The sequence below is a fragment of the Mastigoproctus giganteus genome, chromosome 7 (assembly GCF_048544385.1).
Source record: "Mastigoproctus giganteus isolate SK-2022 chromosome 7, ASM4854438v1, whole genome shotgun sequence".
In the NCBI taxonomy this organism is placed as follows: domain Eukaryota; kingdom Metazoa; phylum Arthropoda; class Arachnida; order Uropygi; family Thelyphonidae; genus Mastigoproctus; species Mastigoproctus giganteus.
In genome coordinates this window covers 134,240,175-134,262,519 of record NC_143581.1, presented here as the reverse complement: position 1 = coordinate 134,262,519, position 22,345 = coordinate 134,240,175, and the positions used below count along the sequence as shown (strand labels likewise).

General features: G+C 38.2%; 1 protein-coding gene across 4 annotated transcripts in view; it reads left to right on the top strand.

Annotated features, from left to right (window-relative positions):
* The window catches only part of LOC150083211 (dual specificity mitogen-activated protein kinase kinase 4-like), a 516,656-nt gene that overhangs the window by 375,903 nt on the left and 118,408 nt on the right, over positions 1–22,345 (top strand). The gene's annotated exons all lie outside the window — the stretch shown is intronic.

Sequence of the window (22,345 nt, the reverse complement as noted above, 5' to 3'; positions counted from 1 at the left end):
CATCTGTGTATTCTGACAAAGTTTCTCATATTCGGTAATAATAGAAGAAAGCCAATCATGCAGTATCTGTAGAACTGCAGTAGTGCAGGATTATCAAATATTTCAGATTATTGGGTGGTTGTTGAAAAATATTTATGAAATCTTCATGTCATCAAAAATTTTATTGTCTGGAGATGAACAACTGACAATTTTTCAGTTGTCTTATTTTTAACATTATGAGCAAACAAGAACTTGCAGGATAGTATGGATTTTTGACAGTTGTATTTAGTACTATGTTGTTATTGGAAACTGCTGTTCTAGCCTCCAAAAAGTAGAGTTTGATGATGCCAGTCATTGACCAGTTTGTTGATAATTAAAGTATGTGAAGTTAATCTGTTTTGGGTAAGAGTTATATATCCTATATAATGCTGTTATGAATAGTTTTGAATATTTATACATTTTTCACCCCTGGGTGAAAAACAGTTGAGACAAGTTGCTGTATCATTGCTTATAAACATTACAAGCAGAATGCATTATGTCCAGCCAGTGCTTCACAAGATCCATGGGTATAAGAAACTCTTGAATTCTGCATTACCAGTTATTAGTGATTTGTTAAGTTTTCTAATGAATAGAATTAGATTATCCTCTGAATTTGTAGTAGGCCTGCCTAAGCCCCAAAGTAATTTCAGAATCCAAACATTTTAATTCTATAAAACAGCATGTATTGTTGTTTTCTAATGAATAGAATTAGATTATCCTCTGAATTTGTAGTAGGCCTGCCTAAGCCCCAAAGTAATTTCAGAATCCAAACATATTTTAATTCTATAAAACAGCATGTATTGTTGTTTTCTTTAAAATAGTGTTTCACTCAGAATTTTTATTGCCAAATGAGATGTAATCTCCATTCTGCACATCAGCACAAGTAAAAAAAAATGATAAATAAATAAAATAATAATAATAAGGAAGGGGCAGTGACTCCGTAGCCAGGTGGGAAGGAGCAGCAGTGCATAGCACACGCTACTTGATTAGACCGGGGTTCGAGCCTGTCACCACCAAATATGGAGGATGCGGAAAGGTCAGGGAATGACCACCGCATATCCCGGAGCAATATGGCCTTAGTTGCTAATGCTCCTAAAAACCAAACAACAAACATAAGGAAGGGACACGATGGCCCGGTGGTTATGATAGTGCACTACCTGCCTGATGGATCTGGGCTCGAGTCCCGCTTTGGCGGAAGTGAATGCATCTCCATTATGCTGGGAGACCTGTTTAATAAATAAAATAAAAAACATTGCAAAAGTTGCCACAGCAGTCATACCTTCCCCAAAATCAGAGCAACGGCTAAGGCAGCATCATCTTGTCTCACTCACAATAACCAGCACTACCCCTGTACCTAAGCTGAAACTATACAGGTCCACCTCCATAGATGGATGATGTCGAAGAGAAATAATATTCATACTGCATCAAGTATGGCACAAGATAAAGCCGCTCACGTTCAGGACTTATGCAGAGGGGTCGGCTCAAAGTCAGAGACAGATTCCCGAGGAAAACAGTGGAGCTAGTGACACTGTCCCTTGTATGGCTACCACAAGAGACGGGCAAGGCCATCCAGCCTCGCCAACTAGAAGTGTTTCCTGTCCAACTGCGCCAGTGACCACTCCAGAAGGAAGAAAACGCCAGCAATGCATAAAGTGGAGCATTGAAATTAATACATACATCATGCAAGCATACTACAAAATAACCAAGTTAGAAACGGATATGACAATGTACAGGTTGATACTACCTACCATCTGGTTGAAATGATTCCTGGATATTCAGGTCAGCGAATAGCAGACCAGAGAAGGACCATTGTCACTAAGGACCTGATAGCTCCTGCAATCTTGGAAAAAATCAAACAGGGCATGAGCGATCAACTACATAGAACAAAGAATACGGACAACATGAAACCAGGGGGGAAGAGCAAGAAGAAATACAACCTAGAGCAGCTGCTGAAGTGGAAAGAAAAGGGGTCATGATATCCAGAATAGAAGACGAGTGGAGAAAGGCCCTAACAGAATGTGAAGGGAAAACCTAATAGAATCCTGTGGAGAGTCACAGTCCACCTCAATTGGCAAATAATACCACATTACATCAACAACAATGGTGCAACACTGGATTCACACAGCCATATACTGTGCTGCCATAGCAACCACTAGGATTAATGGAAGAGGAAACAAGAGACCAGCAGCAGAAGAACCAAAAAAAAGAAGGAACCGCCAGCATGGGAAAGAAGTCTTCAGCAGAATATAGAAGAATTAAGAGTCAAGATAGGCCAACTGACCCAGTACCAACAGGGTAATAAGAGTAAGAAATTGATTGGAAGAGTGAAGAGCATCCTCAAGAGACAGCGCTCATTTCAAGACTAAAAATTGGAGAATAGGAGAATACTTGTACACACGGAAGCAGAACCTCCTCGCCTTCAGTAAGAGATCTCGCCAATACAAAGAGAGCTCACAGAGGAAAATAAACAACCAAATCATCGATGAGGACCAAAAAGCCTTTTACAGTAATCACGGAGAAGATGGGAAAAACAGAAACAGACCACCCGAGTTCTGGAGCAACGTACGGAGCAATGAGATCAGACATAACAGCCAAGCCCGCTGGATAGAACTATTCTGGAAGAAAATCAAGGATGTACTAGAGATGAGAGAGTGGGGAATTCAGGAGGAAGTAGTAAAACAGTTGAACAGGAACTCCCACAACTGGCAAACCCCAGGAAAAGAACGCCGTGAGTACTGGTTCAAGAAGCTCATTTACACACACAAGCACCTAGCAGAGCAGTTCACCTGAATGATAAGGCACTCGAGGACAGTCTCGAAGTTTCTCACTCAAGGAATCACATATCTGAAGCCTAAAGACCAAGATACGAGAAACCCAGCAGAATACAGGGTAATCACATGCCTCCCAGTGATGTGCAAGATCCTGACCAGTTGCATAACCAAGAAAATACCAGACCGCTTGGAGAGCAAGAACATAATGGCCGAACAGCAGAACAGATGCAAGTGGACGAGCAAAGGATTCAAGGAGCAGCAATTGACCATAGATGCCGCAGTTACAGAGCAAGCCTACAAGAAGCGTTGCAACCTGTACAAGGTCTACATCGATTGCTGCAAGGTTTTTGACTCCATGCCTCATAGCTGGGTAATAGAGTCGCTGAACATCTACAAAGTCAATGCGACAGTGACAAACTTCCTAGAAGCAATGATGGCAAAATGGAGTACCACCATTAAGGTTGAGAACATCACAACCAGATTGATCCCCATCAGGAGAAGGATCTTTCAGGAGATGCTCTGAGCCCACTGGTTCTTTCTAGCACTCAACTCGCTATCCACCATGCTCAACAGCTGCAAGTATGGATATAACCTCAAAGAAGGAAGGAAAAACCTGTACACCCTCACCCACCTGATATACATGGATGACATCAAGAAGCAACTTCAGCAACTACTCCGGATCACCGAAGAATTCAGCAATGATATCAGAATGGAATTTGGTCTAGACAAATGCACAGATTGCATCAGGGGAAATTAGTCGGCTGAAACTACCAGTTGCAGACTGGTAAAGAGATCAAAGCAATGATAGAGGGAGAGACATACAAATATCTTAGTATGATGCAAGCTCGGCAGTTACAGCACAAGGAAACCAAGGCCTGCCTGACCAAAAAGTACCATCAGAGACTCAGAAGCTTGCTGAAAGCAAAGTTGATTGGTGACACAGTTAAAACTATAAATACCTATGCAGTCCCAGTGCCAACATACTCCTTCGGGATCATAGATTGGACTACCACCAAACTGGAGGATATCATGAAAAGGACAAGGATGACCAAGAACCACCAACACCACCCAAAGTCAGCCATGGAGAGACTGACAATAGCTCAGAAAGAGGATGGAAGGGCCTGATAGACCTCATTGAGCAACAGAAAATGGAAATACCTAACCTGAAGGATTACTTCCAGAAAAATGCAACAGCATTCTACCAGGCCATAAGGAAGATAGACAAGTGGCATAGCCCACTCAGCCTAAGCAAGGAGTCCCCTCTTGCTAAGACGGCACAAACAAAGCTAAGAAGATGGGCAAAGAAGACACTCCGTGGGAGATAATACAATGACCTCCATCAAGATCATATAGATAAAATGGATTCCAATGCCTGGCTCATGAGTGGGATACTCTTCCGTGAAACTGAAGGATTCATGCTTGCCATCCAAAACCAGGTATTCAACACCAGAAACTATTTAAAATACATTGCCAAGGAGCACGGAGTGACAGGTGACATATGTCGACGATGCCATCTGGCCTCAGAAACAATCGAACACATCACTTCGGGGTGCAAGGTGACTAACCCAGACTGAGTAGACTCATAGACATGTCCAGGTAGCCAGGATAATACATCAGAGCTAGAAAAGAAATACCAGTTGATCAAAGGAAGTGTACCGTATTACAAGTATGTACCCCCATGCAGTACTAGAGACCCCAACCCACAAGCTGTACTGGGACTGCGCCATAATAACGTACAAGACAATCCCGCACAAGGGTTATGCCCTTGTCGACAAGAAGGAAAAAGCTAGCTATCCGATTGACATAGCGGTGCCCAACACTGGTAACCTCCAGAAAACCCATGAGGAAAAAATCAGAAAGTACACGAACATAAGACAGGAGATCAAAGAGATGTGGCATATACAACAAGATCATCCCGAGAATCATGGCAATCACTGGTATAATTGCCAAAGACCCTTTATAACAGCCTAGCAGCAATAGATCTCCCAGAGGACACCTTCACGGAACTCTAGAAAGTTGCAATGCTAAACACCTGGTATCAATATCCATCTCAGTGGGGAACCCCCCAATCAGGGAGAAATAATATTAGAGCAACAACAACAACAATAATGATATCATTCCAGTAATTGCTGGAATGATCAGATGCCATATTACTGGACTTTCACTCTGTTAATATTCATAAATGCAAGCTGATGCATGGAAGCAGTGTTGTGATTTTATCCAGATATCTCCTCAGCCTTCCTTAAATTTATGTTAAAGATCTCCATCTAGTTCTGATATTCTGCAAGTTGTTTAAGTAGCCTTTGAATAAAAGAAAATTTTCTCATATCTCTACTACTGTTATTCCTTAATTTCAATACATGTATTCTCGTTAATGTCGCCATTAAAAAAAAAAAAAAAAAAAAATAGATAACCCCATTATTTAATATATTCTTACTTTTCAAAACCTTGATAATACCTGTCGTAATATCTTTCCCATGCCAAATGTCTGTTCTTGGCCCCAGGTTTCCAATGATTTTTGTGTGTTATACAGAGCTCCTATATAGGATTACTTTTTTCTTTAGCTTAAAAAAATTACTGTTTTTAGCTTAGTTAATTAAAAGTTAAACGTTAGTTAATTTAAGTTTTCTGTAAAATTCATCCAACTTGCTTAAAGTTAAAGTTTCAATGGAATGTCAAATAATGTCTGTTATGTATGAATTTTCTTGAAATTTGCCCAGTTGTTACTTTAATCTCTTATCTGTGTTCCAAACTAATAATAGACACATTTTTTAAAGATTCAATAAAAGATTCAAAACTTGGAGGAGGACACTATAACTGCCAGCTGTTGTTGTGGACTGTTGTCTTAAATAGCTAAAATTGAAGAAATCCAATTATTTAATAATTTTTTAAGAATATTTTGATTTTTCTTTAATTCCAGTTTGATTTTTGATAAATTTACTGAAATGCAAAATGTGTATTTTTACAGAACTTTAAAATTTTGTGGACAGACTCAATTTAGTGAGTTCACCATTAGACAAGGATATTTCACATAATTGTTTTTTTGTTTTGTTTTTTTTAATGGAAGGTGGTAATTACTTTAAGGGGAATTCTAAATACAGTCAGTCCTCGTATAGCACGATAGTTGTGTTCCTAGAAACCCTCATGCAATGCAAAATTGTGCAATATAAACAACAGGCCCTATGGGAAAAATAGGGTTAGATGCCAACCACCCAAGATTTAACACACATTTGTAACCAAAACATTACCAAACACAATAAATTATCTTCATAAAATATGTATTTTATTATGACTATTACATAATAAAATATTGCTAATGCTTTTGCTTCTGTCGTAAGCATACTTGTTTTTTGTTTGTTTGATTTTCTATCGAAACAGATGACAGCCGTTCCATCACTTTCAATTCTTTGTGTCTTGATCTAATGGATTTTAATTACACTTGGAGTTGTTCCTGCTATGAAAGTTGTTTTTATGCATCTTTCTAATTCGCGCCGTTGCCTGATTTAGGCCTGTAGCATGTGCAATATCACATGGTCTTTCATTTCGCTCAAAGCATTTCACAATATCATATTTTTTCTCTATCGACAGATGCGGACTGGCCATAAGCCTTATCGGGGGAAACTCCGGAGGCCGGTGTGATTTGGCCATAAATCATAGTATGAGGCCACTACAAATTTTCCTGGGTAAGAATTTTTGACCCAGTCCACCTCTGTTTATCAATATTGCTTTTCTTTTTCTCTCTGAATCTGTAGTGTCTTCACCAGGATGCTTCCTTTTCACACCTTTTAAGTATTTTACTCATTTTAGGGAATAAAGCACAATTACAAAATGAAGAGGCACACTTGATACAAATAAACAAAGCTGCGCTCGTGTAGCAACTGAATAAACAACACTGTAAAGGCAGAGATACACTATTAACATCTCACATTTTACTAAAGCACATTTCTGGGGGTTGCTACCATAAAACAATAAAAACAATTTCAAGTTGCATTTCTGCTAGTGGAATCTGTTGTAAACTGGTAGTAAACTCGATCTAATTGCATTTGCGATAATACCGATAGCTGGAATTGTGTGGGTTTTTATCTTAGTATGGTGAAATGTTTCCCCTTCAATGATATAAAAAACATAAAAACATTTTCAGAATCTTCTCTTTATTCCTATCGTGTTGTGTTGTGTTCAGTTGGGGTGATTCCGCGTTCGACTGCCATTTCTTCCCCTATTTATAAATCGTATATGATCGAATTCGTGTAGTGTAACCATGTGTTATACGAGGACTGACTGTACAATCCCTCTAGAACAGTTTCCCAAACTGTGGGATGATGGAGGACACTTTTTCAAGGAGGTGTGTTATTTTCATAATTCAGGTATAAGTGTATCACAGTTCAGTATTTGAGATTGAATGTATTGAAAATACAGGTAGTTCTTGACTTTACGAGTTAATTCGTTCCTAGTGTGCACTCGTAAAGTGGGAATTTATTTCCCATTGACATAAGGTTAAATATAGGGGTTACGTTCTCAATAATGAAATTAGTTAGCTAATTAGTTTGTTTAAACAATAATTGATTTATCGACAGAAATGAAAATGTAGCCTGTAAAATCAAGCAAATTATAATAATAAAGAAATTATTTATGTTACAAATGAATGTTTATTCTTCATCATCGACTAAATGTACACTCATTGATCACTCATTATTGGCTCGGCACTCGTTGGTTTGTTGCACAAGGAGTCATCTTCTTCAGAAATGTTACAAGAGGCGTTGGTTTCCAAGATTATCTTCTCTTTTAATTATAAATTTCACGATTGCATGCATAAGCATTTTTTAGCGGCACACACAAATTGCAACTAACTCAATTTGCGTGGAGTAACAAGTTTACGAAGCTTTAAAAAAAAAGAAATGAAGAGAAAATTCTGAAATTTGATTTATGTTTTTTTTTTATACGATTGAAGATTTCAGTAAAGGGGGAACACATTTCACCATAATAACGTAAAAAACCACAATTCTAGGTATCGGTATTTTCGCAAATTCAAGAAGATCGAGTTTATAATTGCTTGCAGTAACAGAAAAGCCCAATAAACTGGAAAGTGCAAATTGTTTTTATTGTTTTGTGGTAGTGATCTCCAGAAATGTGCTTTAGAAAAATATCACAAATGCGTTTAAAATTGATTCTTATAACGGAACATATAACGATGATAGTTATATGATGATTTATAATGACATATAATGATTTAATGATTTGAATTGGTAACTAATACAATTTACCAAACACGCTCACAACCTTTTATATGATCTTACGGTCACACTCGGGACCTTAAAAATGACATTTTAGAGTGATAAATAGCTTTGTTATACAGTGAAAATTTCAACTTCTGATATCTTGAAATGAATTACCAAAAAACAGTGTGTTATTGGGTTCACATTACGGTATTTTAACGATACTATAGTGTCTCTGGAAGTGATTAATATCGTAAAGCGGGATACACTGTATTGTATAGCTACGCACGTGGTTTGGAATGCGGTGTTTAACATTCATTTTTTGCAATTAATGTTCGTATTTTCAAATTTGTTGATACTTGATACTTGGGGGGAAAAACTCGTAAATCCAGGAACTTGTAAAGCGAGAACTGCCTATATATTAATTTATAATTTAGTATTAATATTTATATTAATTTATAAAAGTATGTATACCCATAGCTAAATTTTATGTCAAATCTATTATTTTCATTTTTTCTGGTTGGTGGTGTGAAATTTCTGAAATATTTTGGAGGGGGGGGTGGGCAAGGTACAAAAGTTAAGAAACCTCTGATCAGAGTGTAAAAACTAAGCAGAAAAAAGTTAGAGACAAAATCATTTGCATTTATTTTTTGCTTTATACTAGTAGTATGCTTATACAACTTTAAATTAATTGCAGATTTTACTGCTTGAAAATTTTCAGTTTTTTTGCACTGAAAGATACTGCGTTTTTTTCACACATATCAGTTGATTCTCATTAAATTGTTCCTGCAATTTGGCATCTAGTAGTGACCTGAAGAGCACTTTCCTTAAAATGCTTCACTTCCTTTGGTTTCCGCAATGCATATTCCTCGTAACATGCTTAACCCATCATTTTCAATTCCTGTCTAATTAGGATTAGTACGTAATGGTGGTTGATCTCATTACTCATATGTTAAGAAGTGATAACCTGGATTATTATAAAAGCAGCCTGTAGCTAATGTGCATTTCATGCTTTGTCTATTTGTTAAAATGTCCAATGAGTTTACCATGGACTTCATTGAACTGTAGAGATTAAACCACTCTTTAAGGGAAATTAAATCAGCACGCTGTACACATTTCAATTCAAATAACAAGCCATATAAAAATGAAATTTAAGTTTGATGCTAAATTTAAATAACTGATGAAAAGGCCGGAAAGATTATTGATGCTACTTCCATATAACACCAGCTATACTAATACAGGTTTTTTTTTTTTTTTTTTTTTTGATTTGGTAGTTGTTGGCACATCGGCTTCTGTGGCCATATTGCACCTCCCAAGGTTTTTTGCAGTACTTTGATCCAAGCCCGAGGCGGGAATCGAACCCGCGACCTTTGGGTTGCCGGGCAGGTACTTTACCCACTCGGCTAGCCCGGTCGGCACTAATACAGGTTCCAGACCGTTTATTATCCAGCAATCTTTGGACTGGAGTTGACTCTGATTTCTGGATTTTCCGGTTTTTTGGACCAAAGCTTAATATATACTTAAAATATAAAATAAACAATGAAATATCAGGCTGTTTTTGTCAAGCAACCTTCGCCCAAAAATGTGTGTCCTTTCCAATCCATATTGACTCATTACTGTGGTTTTTTTTAAATTGTTAAATTGGCTTATGCCAACATACAATAAAAGCTTTGTTCTTTGAACATCCTGTCAATCTAGTAAAAACCAATTGATAACAACAGTAAAACTAAAATTTTGAATATTTACCAGTATAAACTAAAATCAATCTTAAATTATAGGTGAATTATGTCTGAATTAATTTATTAGTGTCGTCGTTTTTAGAATTTCACGACAATTGTTTTTCAATTCTCATGGTGGCTTGTGGTGTTGGTTGGTTTTTGGAAGTTGGTGGCTGCCGTCTTTCCATAATTCTTTCCGATTCCCTTGACTTGATATGTGAGTTGAATACATGCTTATTTTAATTAATAGTTATTTTAACTTGATTCATTTATGACAATACACGGGGGGGGGTAAATTCATATTATAATCATTCGCGATTGAGTGTTGAGAGATACTGAAGTCCTACTCAAAGGTATGAGGTTTTCACCTATAGTTTAAGATTATTGTAATAATAATAGGACTTATTGGGCTTCATAGTCCCTTTTGATTTGAACAAAAATCAATAAAAAGTGTTCTTAAGACAATCTAACGAAGTAAAATTTAATCTTATTAAAGATATATGTTTTATACAGAAGAAGCCACCAAGTAATGTGTTTTCCATTTTAGTTTTGTATTTTTGTAAGTTCCCTTAATTTGACATGTGATATTTAAAAATTTGATCATAAGTTATATTGAATGCATCTTTCTTTGTTTTCTGTAATATAAATATGTTGATTTCACTTGACATTTTATTAATTTTTATGCCAAAATGGGATCTGAACTGCAAAGAACAGTGCTATAGTTGGTGTCCTCTGGAAAGCTCTAGTAACTATTACAAAGCTTTCTGAATGGAGATATCACAAGTGTAGTGTCATTCAATTGTTAATAGTATTCAGCACTTTTTTTTTTTTTTTTTTTTTGTAATCATCTTTCAGTTGGATGCTGTGGCACATAGCAAAATATCATCATTTTCAATTATGATATCGATGTTTGTTTTCCCACTGAACTGGCTAAATTATTGTATTGCAGTCTACAGTTATATTCAATTGTTGAAGGTAGGCAGTGTTAGTGGCATGAGTTAGCATATCCAATTATGAAATTTCTTTTCCTAGAATTTTTTGAGATGCAGAGAATTGTGCTGGCTCGATTACTAACTGCTATCAATTTATGGTTCATATAAACAATCTGAAGAGCTAAATCAATTCAGTAGACTCTCTGTTTTCCGGGATAGATGTTAAAAAACAAATCCCGGATAATCGATTTCCCGGTTAATACAAAAATACAAAAGTCCCCGACATACTTCAGAAATACGTTCCAGGACTTCTTACTTCGTTGAGTTTTACGTAACTCGGGAATGACTAATAACATATTGCTATTATATTATTAACAAATCTGAATTCCACGCAATACTTGTTAATGTTTGGCCATTTTCACACATTCTTATTAGTTTAATTTTCTGATCCAAATCGATCGCTTTCCTTTTGTTGATTTACTAGTAGCACTGTCACTTATTAGCATTACTATTAGTAGAGGCATATGATGCAAGAAAGCAAGCTTATTCAGCATCAGCCAAAAAAAAAAAAAAAAAAAAAACCCTCCCATTTCACCCCTCTGTTTGTTCGAAATACCTGTCCAGTTGAGATTTAAATTTGTTCAGGCTATCAACTTCAACAACAAGTGATGGAAGTCGGTTCCACCAACCAACCACCCGCTGGCCAAAGGCAAATTTCCGCACATCTATCCGACATCCGTCCTTCCTCAATTTGAATTTATGCCCTCTGAGCTGATTATTCTGAGCAAGATGAAGAATCCCATTGGCATTGAGCATGCTCAAACCATTCAAAGCCTTATACACCTCTATCAGATCACCTCGCCGGTGCCTAGTCTCCAGACTCTGTAATTTGCAAAACTTAAGCCTTTCTTCGTAAGAGCAACCCTTTGTTCCATTCACTAATCTTGTTGCCCTTCTCTCTACCCGTTCCAGCAGTTCTACATCCTTCTTGAAATGAGGCCTCCAGACCTGTATACAGTACTCAAGATGTGGCCTAACCATTGCCTTATACAAGGGAATAATCACCTCCTTATCCCTGTTAGAAAAATTCCTGTATATATCATTGACAAGACACCATGAGCTACTCTTGCAGCTCGTCTGCACTGCTCAGAGAACTTCATATCTGCCTGCACAATTACCCCCAGGTCCTTTTCATTCCCCACCACTGTCAGTGTAGTACCGCAGAGTTGATACGTTGCTCTGGGGTTACTGTTTCCCATATGTAGTACTTTACATTTTTCAATGTTAAACTTCATTGGCCACCTCTCAGCCCATCTGTTCAACCTTTCCAGATCCTGTTGCAGCAGCATAGCGTCAGTAGTGTCCTTAACGACCCTGCCAACCTTTGTATCATCTGCAAACTTGGACATTAAACTTGACATCCCATCATCAATATCATTCATAAACACCGAAAACAACAACGGACCCAACACTGAACCTTGAGAAACTCCACTAATAACATTAGTCCACGTTGAGCAGTGTCCATTGATTACCACTCTCTGTCTTCTGCCACTCAACCATCCCCTTATCCATAGCAGCAGTTGGCCTCCAATGCCACACTGCTCCAATTTGTGCAGCAGTCTTCCATGTGCAACAGTATCAAAAGCCTTTCTAAGATCCAAATATATAATATCAAAGTTATTCCCTGCATCCAGTTCTTTTGTGACTACATCATAGTATCCAATCAAATAGGTCAGGCAAGACCTGCCCTTAACAAAACCATGCTGCATCTGAACTATAACTGAATTCTTGTCTAGATGATCCTGCAGTGCTTCTTTAACCAGTGCCTCCATTAATTTACCTGGAACAGAAGTTAAACTAACAGGTCTATAATTACTTATGTCAGCCTTTGATCCTCCTTTGTGAATTGGGGTTACATTTGCACATCTCCAGTCTATGGGTACCTTCCCTGAGTCCAAAGAAGCTCTCATAATTATGGCTAGGGGTTTGCATACTTCTTTGCTGCCTCCTTTAATATAACTGGATAGATCCCATCCACCCCAGGTGCCTTTTTTATGTTTATCCTCAACAATCTCTCCTCCACTTTCCTCTCAGTTCAAAATCATCCAGCTCACTGCCAATGTTTACTTTACCTACATCATTCTCCTTCCTGAATAACTCCTCATGCGTGAATGTAGATGCAAAATACTCGTTTAGATTGTTAGCCACCTGAGCAGGATCCTCAACTGTTGAACCATCAATATCCAGTGGACCAATCTGATTCATCCCTTTCCTTCTCGAGTTCAAATATGTAAAGAACTCTTTTCTGTTTTTCTTTGCATCCTTTGCCAAGGATTTTTTGTAGTCTGCCTTTGCCTGCCTAATCTCCTTTGTGACTTGGTTACAGACCAACTTATATCTATCATAGACTTCCATGTCACCCATTAATTTGTATGTATCCCATGCATTTTTCTTCTCTGCCACATGTCTCATTAATTCATCTGACAACCATTTAGGCCTAAACCTTGAACAATATTTCTTAGTTGGTATGTAAAGCCTGGTAGCCTCCAAGATTAGTTCCTTGAATGCTTCCCATTTTGAGTTTGCTGTTGGTAACATCATCAGTTGGTCCCACTGTATAGAATTTAAATACTGTCTCAGACCATCATAGTCGCCTTTTCGAAAACAAAAACCCTTCCCTTTACCTCCTTGAGTAAATCCCACTTCAACACACTGTGATCACTGCCACCTAGTGGTTCATTTATCTGCAGATTCTTAATGCATGAAGAATCACTACTGAAAATCAGATCAAGAGTATTGCTCCCTCTTGTTGCCTCACGAACATGCTGATGTAGAAAACAATCATCCAATAAATCCACAAAAAGCCTTGCTAGTGTGCGAGTGACCAACCCACAAATTCCAGTCAATATCTGGGAAATTAAAATCCCCCATTATAAGACTCTCTGATTTACTGGCCCACTCTATTTCCCTGTACAATATCTTATTATACTCATCAGAGTCATTAGACCTATAGCACACTCCTACTCTCAATTTTGATTTCCCTATGCTTATGTCACACCAAACTGACTCGACACTGCCCTGTCCATCGATGTCGACTGGCTTCACTTCCTTGGACTTTATGTGTTTCTTAATTAATAGCATAACCCCTCCTCCCCTCCTGTCCTGTCTATCCTTCCTATACACATTGTATTCCCCAAATTCCAGTTCCGCATTACTTATATCTGTGTGACACCATGTCTCTGATATCCCAACAATATCTGCCTTTGATGTTTTGAGCAATACCTCAAATTCATCAAATTTATTTACCAAACTCCTAGCATTGGTGTACACGCAGGTATACATGCACCTGTTTCTATTCTTAGCTACCCTAACACAACCCATGTGTTTACTTGTACCGCAATGACTACCAGCAGTCTCTGAAATATCCTGCATCTTGTTTTCCAGGCTTCTGCTCATTTCAATAGAAGCAGTGCAAGAATCACTTCCACCTCTGCCAGTGGCTACTGTTGATCTATTAGTCCTTGTATCCCGCCCAACTAGCAGTTTTCCGACCCACCTAACACTGCCTCGACAGCATCAGCAAAAATTCTTGCACCCTTTCTATTTAAGTGTATCCCATCCCTGTAGAAGCAATCTCTCCTGTTAACAAGTACAGTCCAGGCTGAAAAAATTTCTACCCCTTGAGCCTTGCACAATCCCTCCAGGGCCGAATTGATCGACAAGTCTCTCATCATATACTCCCTCTTATCGTGTCTGGGCAGAATTGCAGACACTTTCAAGTTCAACCCTAATTCACGGCTTTTTTTCAACAATGACCTGTACTTGCTAAGTAATTCCGCCGGTCTCCTACTCTTAATATCATTAGTGCCAACGTGTACAACTATATCACCTTTTGTGCCCTTAAAAGATGAAATCCGCTCTACAACGTCATCAACCTTTGCCCCTGGCAGACATACCCTGGTCCTATTCCACTTATCCTTTTTACAAAGCATGTTCCCCGTTTCCCTGACAATAGAGTCACCAACAACTACTAGTTCCTGTGGGACCAGCGCATTCTGCCTAGGGGGCTGCCTCTGTGTTGCCTGATGACCAAGTGCAAGCTCTGGCGTTGATGTGGGCAGCTGAGAGCTTGATGGGCCCCTCAATTTATTTCCTTCGAGGGCATCCACCCTGTCCTTCAAGCTCTCATAAAGGCCCATAACAACGCTGAGTTTTCGCTTGATTTCCTTGCACTCCTTACATCGTGCACACACAAAGACATCCCCCCTTGGCAGTATCATGTCCCGTACCCGACTGCTCCGCAAACATCAAGCAAACAGTGCATTTTAAAAGACTGTGATTCAGAGGGCAACTGCCCCCCTCAGTTCTCCCCTGAACCACAGCACTCCCATTAGCTTGAGCCTTTTGCTTTGCTGCTCTGGTCAGAGTCATGATTCCGATTTAATTCAATAAAATTCAAAACAAAAATTAAATCCTTAAGTTATATCCCAAAACAGTTATGTTATATATATTTTTTTTCGGTATCTAGTGTTTTCTACGAGTTCCCTTTATACAACTTCCGTATCACGTGTACCACTATAGTTATGTATTAATTATTTGTTACGATTAAGTCGTAACAAATAATTGTCTTATTGTCTTAGTCAGCACCACAATAATGGTCAAAATGAAATTTTCTGAAAAGAACTTCACAGGGTTAAGGGGGAAACATTATTATCACCTCACATGAACTCACATTTTACTAAAGCAAATTTCTGGAGGTCAACAAAAAACAATAAAAATAATTTGCAACTTCTGGGTTACTGGGCTTTTCTGTTCATGCCTTTAATTATAAACGGGTAGTAAACTCGATCTTATTGCAATTGCGATAATACTGATAGCTGGAATTGTGTGGGTTTTTACGTTATTATGGTGAAGTGTGTCCCCTTCACTAAAATCTTCGGTCATAGAAAAAAAAAAAAAACCATAAATTGTAAGAATCTTCTCTTTTTTTCCAATTTTTTTGCTTGTTACTCCGTATCTCACTTGTGCAATTTGTGCGTGCCATAATCGTTGTTATTGATTGCTTATTTTATTTATTTATTATTTTTGTTTGTTTTAAATTTTATAATCCTAAAAAAAAAAAAGTGGAAAAAAAATTATGTAAAACCGTAGTTGCATAAGTTGGGGACTTACTGTATTGAAAAATGTTCAGCAACCTACGTAAAAAATATGGCGATAGATAAAAAACGAATAAACTTACAACACACTGCTCACGTGTCCAATATGATGCGTCCCTTTATTTTTTGCGATGTTGATTTTAAATCTTATAGCTTCCCTTTATTTTTTACGATGTTGCGTATGGTTTGGTCACCAACATTACAATGGTTCCTTACAGATCTGATAGATGCATTGTTTTCACACTTTTGAATAATTTTAAGTTCTGATGGGTATCTATGAGAGCTTGAGGTGTAGGGTAGATTCCCTTTAAGAAATTAATATGAGGGGCCCATCAAGCTCTCAGCTGCCCAACTGAATTCCAGAGCTCCCTCCTGGGCATCAGGCAACATAGCGGCAACCTCCCAGGCAGAACCCGGCAACCCAAAGGTCGCGGGTTCGATTCCCGCCTCGGGCTTGGATCAAAGTACTGAAAAAATCCTTGGGAGGTGCAATATGGCCACAGAAGCCGATGCGCCAACAACTACCAAATCAAAAAAAAAAAAATCCCAGGCAGAATGCGCTGGTCCCACAGGAGTTAGTTACCGTCGGTGACTCTATTGTCAGGGAGACGGGGAATATATTGTGTAAAAAGGATAGATGGGATAGACCCAGGGTATGTCTGCCAGGGGCAAAAGTTGATGACATTGTAAAGCATATAGCCTCTTTTAAGGACACAAAGGGTGATATTGTTGTACACTAAAATCTTGGCACCAATGACATTAAGAGTAGGAGATCTGCAGATTTACTTAACAAGTACAGGACAATGTTGCAAAAAAAAGTTGTGAATTGGGGATAAATTTGAAAGTGTCTGCAATTCTGCCCAGACACGATAGGAGGGAGTACATGATGAGAGCCTTGTCAAACAATTCGGCCCCGGAGGAAATGTGCAAGGCTTAAGGGGTAAAATTTTTTTCAGCATGGTCTGTGCTTGTTAACAAGAGAGACTGCTTTTACAGGGATGGAATACACTTAAATAAATAGGGTGCAAGAATATTTGCTGATGCTATCGAGGCAGTGTTAAGTGGGTTCGAAAACTGCTAGCTTGGGGGGATTCACAGACTAAAAGGTTAAAAGTAGCTGCAGGCAGAGGTGAAGGTGATTCTTGCACTACTTCTATTAGAATAAGCAGCGGCGTCTAGCGAGGGGTGTTGGGGGTTTCAGGGATTGATGGCAGTCATCATGAAACGTGGGTAAATGGCAGAGCCGGCCCGAGGGGGGTGCGAGCGCACAAGGCCCCGTGTTTCTGAAAGCCCCGCGCCGCTGACTGATTTTGCAAAATAAAAATGGTTTCTTTTTTTTTTTTTTTTGTTTTAATACTGTCGCAAAATCTAGCGACATCGCCATAAAATGGCCATATTTTTAATATAAATAAGAAATAAAATGTCAATAATCATGTTATTAACATTATCTAAAAGCCCGCCAAAAATTCTCCAAAGAACACGGAAAAATATATTTTCTTTCAAATATATTTAAAATATCTCTCCTTACAAGTCACTCAGACGTACGATTATATGTTGCCAGCGTTTGCATAGGTATCGTACTCCAAAGGCTATATATACCACCGACTAGGTTTTCTCGGCTCTTTTTCGCTTTCTACCTTCGAGAGATCGAGTGAATTCGAAATTATTCAAAAAGTCGACTTAAATTTTCTTCTGAGAAAATTAAGTTAATAATACTGGTTTGACCAAAGCACTTATCCTGCAAAAGAATTCCAAAGCACAGTATATGCCCTGTTGAAGTCATAATTTGAATTTAGTTCTTGGAGACATTTCAAAATTATCTTCTCTCGCAAATTCATTTTGTGGGACTTTACAAAGCATATATAATATTTTTGCAAGTTTTGTGATACACTGGGATATATTAAAAGAGCATGCCAAACGTCTTACTCCAAAACCACTGTCAGCAACGAGGTGGGAACGTCACCTCGAAAGTGTGAGATACCAAGTACCACAATTTTCTCTAGCTTTGAAATACCTTTATGAACATACCAGTGACATGAAAACGAAATCCAATCAATCGAAAATAAACTTACTTCATTTGAATTTTTATTAAGTTTGGTCATTTGGTATGACATACTGAATGAAGTAAATATTGTGAGCGAGATCTTTCAAAATTCAAATATAGATATCGGTACTGCAAATTCACATTTAAAAGGCCTTTTAATTTTTTTTGAACAGTATCGTGAATCGGGATTCAAATCTTCTTTAATAACTGCAAAGGAAATAGCTGAAGAATTACAAGTGACATCTGAATTTAAGAATCAAAGAACTGGACGAAAAACAAAGCAATTTTGTTATGAAGGAACCGATCAGCCTATTTCATCAGGCGAAGAATATTTCAGAATTCAATATTTTCTAGTCATAATCGATAGTGCGATTATTTCTTTTAAGAAAAGATTCGAACTTTATCACGAACACGAGACATCATATGGTTTTTTATATAATTCGGATAATATTCAAAAACTGACTGAAAACGATTTTCTTAAATGTTGCAAAGACTTAAATGCTACCTTGCAAGACGATATTGATTGCATTGATTTATTTAATGAAATCAAAATTTGTCGTCATGTTTTGCCTTCCAGGATCACAATATTACAATATTTACTAAAAAATAATTTATTTGAATTGTATCCAAATTTTGTTACTGTTCTGAAAATTATATTAACCTTATCAATTATCGTCGCATCTACAGAAAGATCCTTCTCAAGATTGAAAATAATAAAAAATTACTTGAGATCTAGCATTAGTCAAGAACGATTTACCTCCTTAGCCATTTTATATATCGAATACGAAATAGCCAAAAAACTAAATTATGATGATATTACCAACGAATTTGCTATAAAACATGTAAGAAAATGACAAAAATCATATTGTGACCTTATTCGATTAAGTCGCATACCAAATTGTATTTTGTAAGTATATGAAGCAATTATTTTTCTTATTTGATTTATTAAAGATTTTTTTGTGATTGAAATGTTAATTTTATTAAAATAATTTAATTATTTATCATTTTCATGTAATCCTTACTAAACCAATTTGTGCAATGTAATAAATATCAAAATGCAATAAATTATTTTGTTGTACGAATTTATATCAAGGCCCCGCAAGTCAACTTTGCACCGGGCTCCGCTTTTGTTCGGGCCGGCCCTGGTAAATGGGATGTGTTAAGGTAACTAATAATAGGTGCATGTATACCAATGCTAGAAGTACAGTAAACAAATTTGATGAATTTGAAGTGTTGGTCAAGATATCAAAGGCGGATATTGTTGGGATAGCAGAGACGTGGTGTCACCCAGATATAAGGAATGATATAAGATATAAGAACTGGAATTTGGGGAGTACAATGTGTACAGAAAGGATAAACAGGATAGGAAGGGAGGAGGTGTTATGCTGTTAATTAAGAAAAACATAAAATCAAAAGAAGTGCATCCAGTTGATATAGATGAACAGTGCACTGTTGAGTCAGTTTGATGTGACATTAGCATTAGCATTAGTAGAGGCATTTGATGCAAGAAAGCAAGCTTATGCAGCATCAGCCAAAAAAAAAAAAAAAAAAACCCACTTCCACTTCACCCCTCTGTTCGTTCAAAATACCTGTCCAGCTGAGCCTTAAACTTATTTAGGCTATCAACCTCCACCACAAGGGATGGCAGTCTGTTCCACCAACCAACCACCCGCTGGCTAAAGGCAAATTTCCGCACGTCTATCCTACATCTGTCTTTCCTCAATTTGAATTTATGCCCTCTCAGGTGATTTTTCTGAGCTAGAGGAAGAATCCCATCAGCATTGAGCATGCTTAAACCATTCAAGGCTTTATACACCTCTATCAGATCACCTCGCTGGTGCCTAGTCTCCAGACACTGTAATTTGCAAAACTTAAGCCTTTCCTCGTAAGAGCACCCCTTTGTTCCATTCACTAATCTTGTTGCCCTTCTCTGTACTCGTTCCAGCAGCTCTACATCCTTCTTGAAATGAGGCCTCCAGACCTGTATACAGTACTCTAGGTGTGGCCTGACCATTGCCTTATACAATGGAATAATCACCTCCTTATCCCTGCTGGAAAAATTCCTGTATATCATTGACAATACTCCATGAGCTACTCTTGCAGCCCGTCTGCACTGCTCAGAGAACTTCATATCTGCCTGCACAATCATCCCCAAGTCCCTTTCATTCTCTACCACTGTCAGTGTAGTACCACAGAGTTGATACGTTGCCCTGGGGTTGCTGTTTCCCATGTGTAGTACTTTACATTTGTCAATGTTAAACTTCATTTGCCCCCTCTCAGCCAATCTGCTCAACCTTTCCAGATCCTGTTGCAGCAGTGTAGTGTCAGTAGTGTCCTTGACAACCCTGCCAACCTTTGTATCATCTGCAAACTTGGACATTAAGCTTGATATACCATCATCAATATCATTTATAAATACAGAAAACAATAATGGACCCAACACTGAGCCCTGAGGGACTCCACTAATAACATTAGTCCACGATGAGCAGTGTCCATTGATTACCACTCTCTGTCTTCTCCCACTCAACGACCCCTTTATCCATAGCAGCAATTTGCCTCCAATGTCACACTGCTCCAATTTGTGTAGCAGTCTTCCATGTGCAACAGTATCAAAAGCCTTTCTAAGATCCAAGTATATAATATCAAAGTTATTCCCTGCATCCAGTTCTTTTGTGACTGCATCATAGTATCCAATCAAGTTGGTCAGGCAAGACTTCCCCTTAACAAAACCATGCTGTGTCTGAGCTATAACTGAAGTCTTGTCTAAATGATCCTGCAGTGCTTCTTTAACCAGTGCCTCCATTAATTTTCCTGGAACAGAAGTTAAGCTCACAGGTCTATAGTTACTTGTGTCAGCCTTTGATCCTCCTTTGTGAATTGGGGTCACATTTGCACATTTCCAGTCTATGGGTACCTCCCCTGAGTCCAAGGAAGCTCTCATAATTATGGCTAAGGGTTTGCTTACTTCCTTTGCTGCCTCCTTTAATATAACTGGATAGATCCCATCCACCCCGGGTGCCTTTCTTGTGTTTATCTTCAACAGTTTCTCCTCCACTTTACTCCCAGTTATTTCAAGATTCTGTAGCTTACTGCTAGAGTTGAATACACCTCTGGCATTCCCCTTGCTGAATAACTCCTCATGTGTGAATGTCGATGCAAAATATTCATTTAGTTTGTTAGCTACCTGAGCAGGATCATCAACAGTTGACCCATCAATATCAAGTGGACCAATCTGATTCATCCCCTTCCTTCTAGAGTTTACATAAGTAAAGAACTCTTTGCTGTTTTTCTTTGCATCCCTTGCCAAGGATTTCTCGTAATCTGCCTTCGCCTGCCTAACCTCCTTTGTAACTTGGTTGCATATCAACTTGTATCTATCATAGGCTTCTGTGTCATGTGTTAATTTGTAAGTATCCCATGCATTTTTCTTCTCTGCCATATGCCTCATTAGTTCATCTGACATCCATTTTGGCCTAAACCTTGAACAATATTTCTTAGTTGGTATGTAAAGCCTAGTAGCTTCCAAGATATGTTCTTTGAATGCTTCCCATTTTGAATTTGCTGTTGGTAACATCATCAGTTGGTCCCACTGTATAGAATTTAAATACTGTCTCAGTCCATCGTAGTCGCCTTTACGGAAGCAATAACCCTTCCCTTTACCCCTAATGGTAGTTACCTCTTTCAGTAAATCCCACTTCATCACACTGTGATCACTGCCACCTAGTGGTTCATTTATCTGCAGATTCTTAATGCATGAAGAATCACTGCTGATAATCAAATCAAGAGTATTACTCCCTCTAGTTGCCTCCTGAACATGCTGATGTAGAAAACAATCATCCAATAAATTCACAAAAGCCCTGCTAGTGTGTGAGTAACCAGCCCCCAAATTCCAGTCAATATCTGGGAAATTAAAATCTCCCATTATAAGACACTCTGATTTACTGGCCCACTCTATTTCCCTGTACAATATCTTATTATACTCATCAGAGTCATTAGGCCTATAGCACACTCCTACTCTCAATTTTGATCTCCCAATGCTTATGTCACACCAAACTGACTCAACACTGCACTGTCCAGCGATGTCGACTGGCTTCACTTCCTTGGTTTTTATGTGTTTCTTAACTAATAGCATAACCCCTCCCCCCTTCCTATCCTGTCTATCCTTTCTGTAGACGTTGTACTCCCCAAATTGCAGTTCTGCATCCCTTATATCTGTGTGACACCACGTCTCTGATATCCCAGCAATATCTGCCTTTGATGTTTTGAGCAATACCTCAAATTCATCAAATTTATTTACTAAACTCCTAGCATTGGTGTACACGCAAGTATACCTGCACCTGTTTCTATTCTTAGCTACCCTAACACGACCCATGTGTTTATTTGTACCGCAATGGCTCCCAGCAGTCTCTGAAATACCATGCATCTTGTTTTTCAGGCTTCTGCTCATTCTAATAGAAGCAGTGCAAGAATCTCTTTCACCTCTGCCAGTGGCT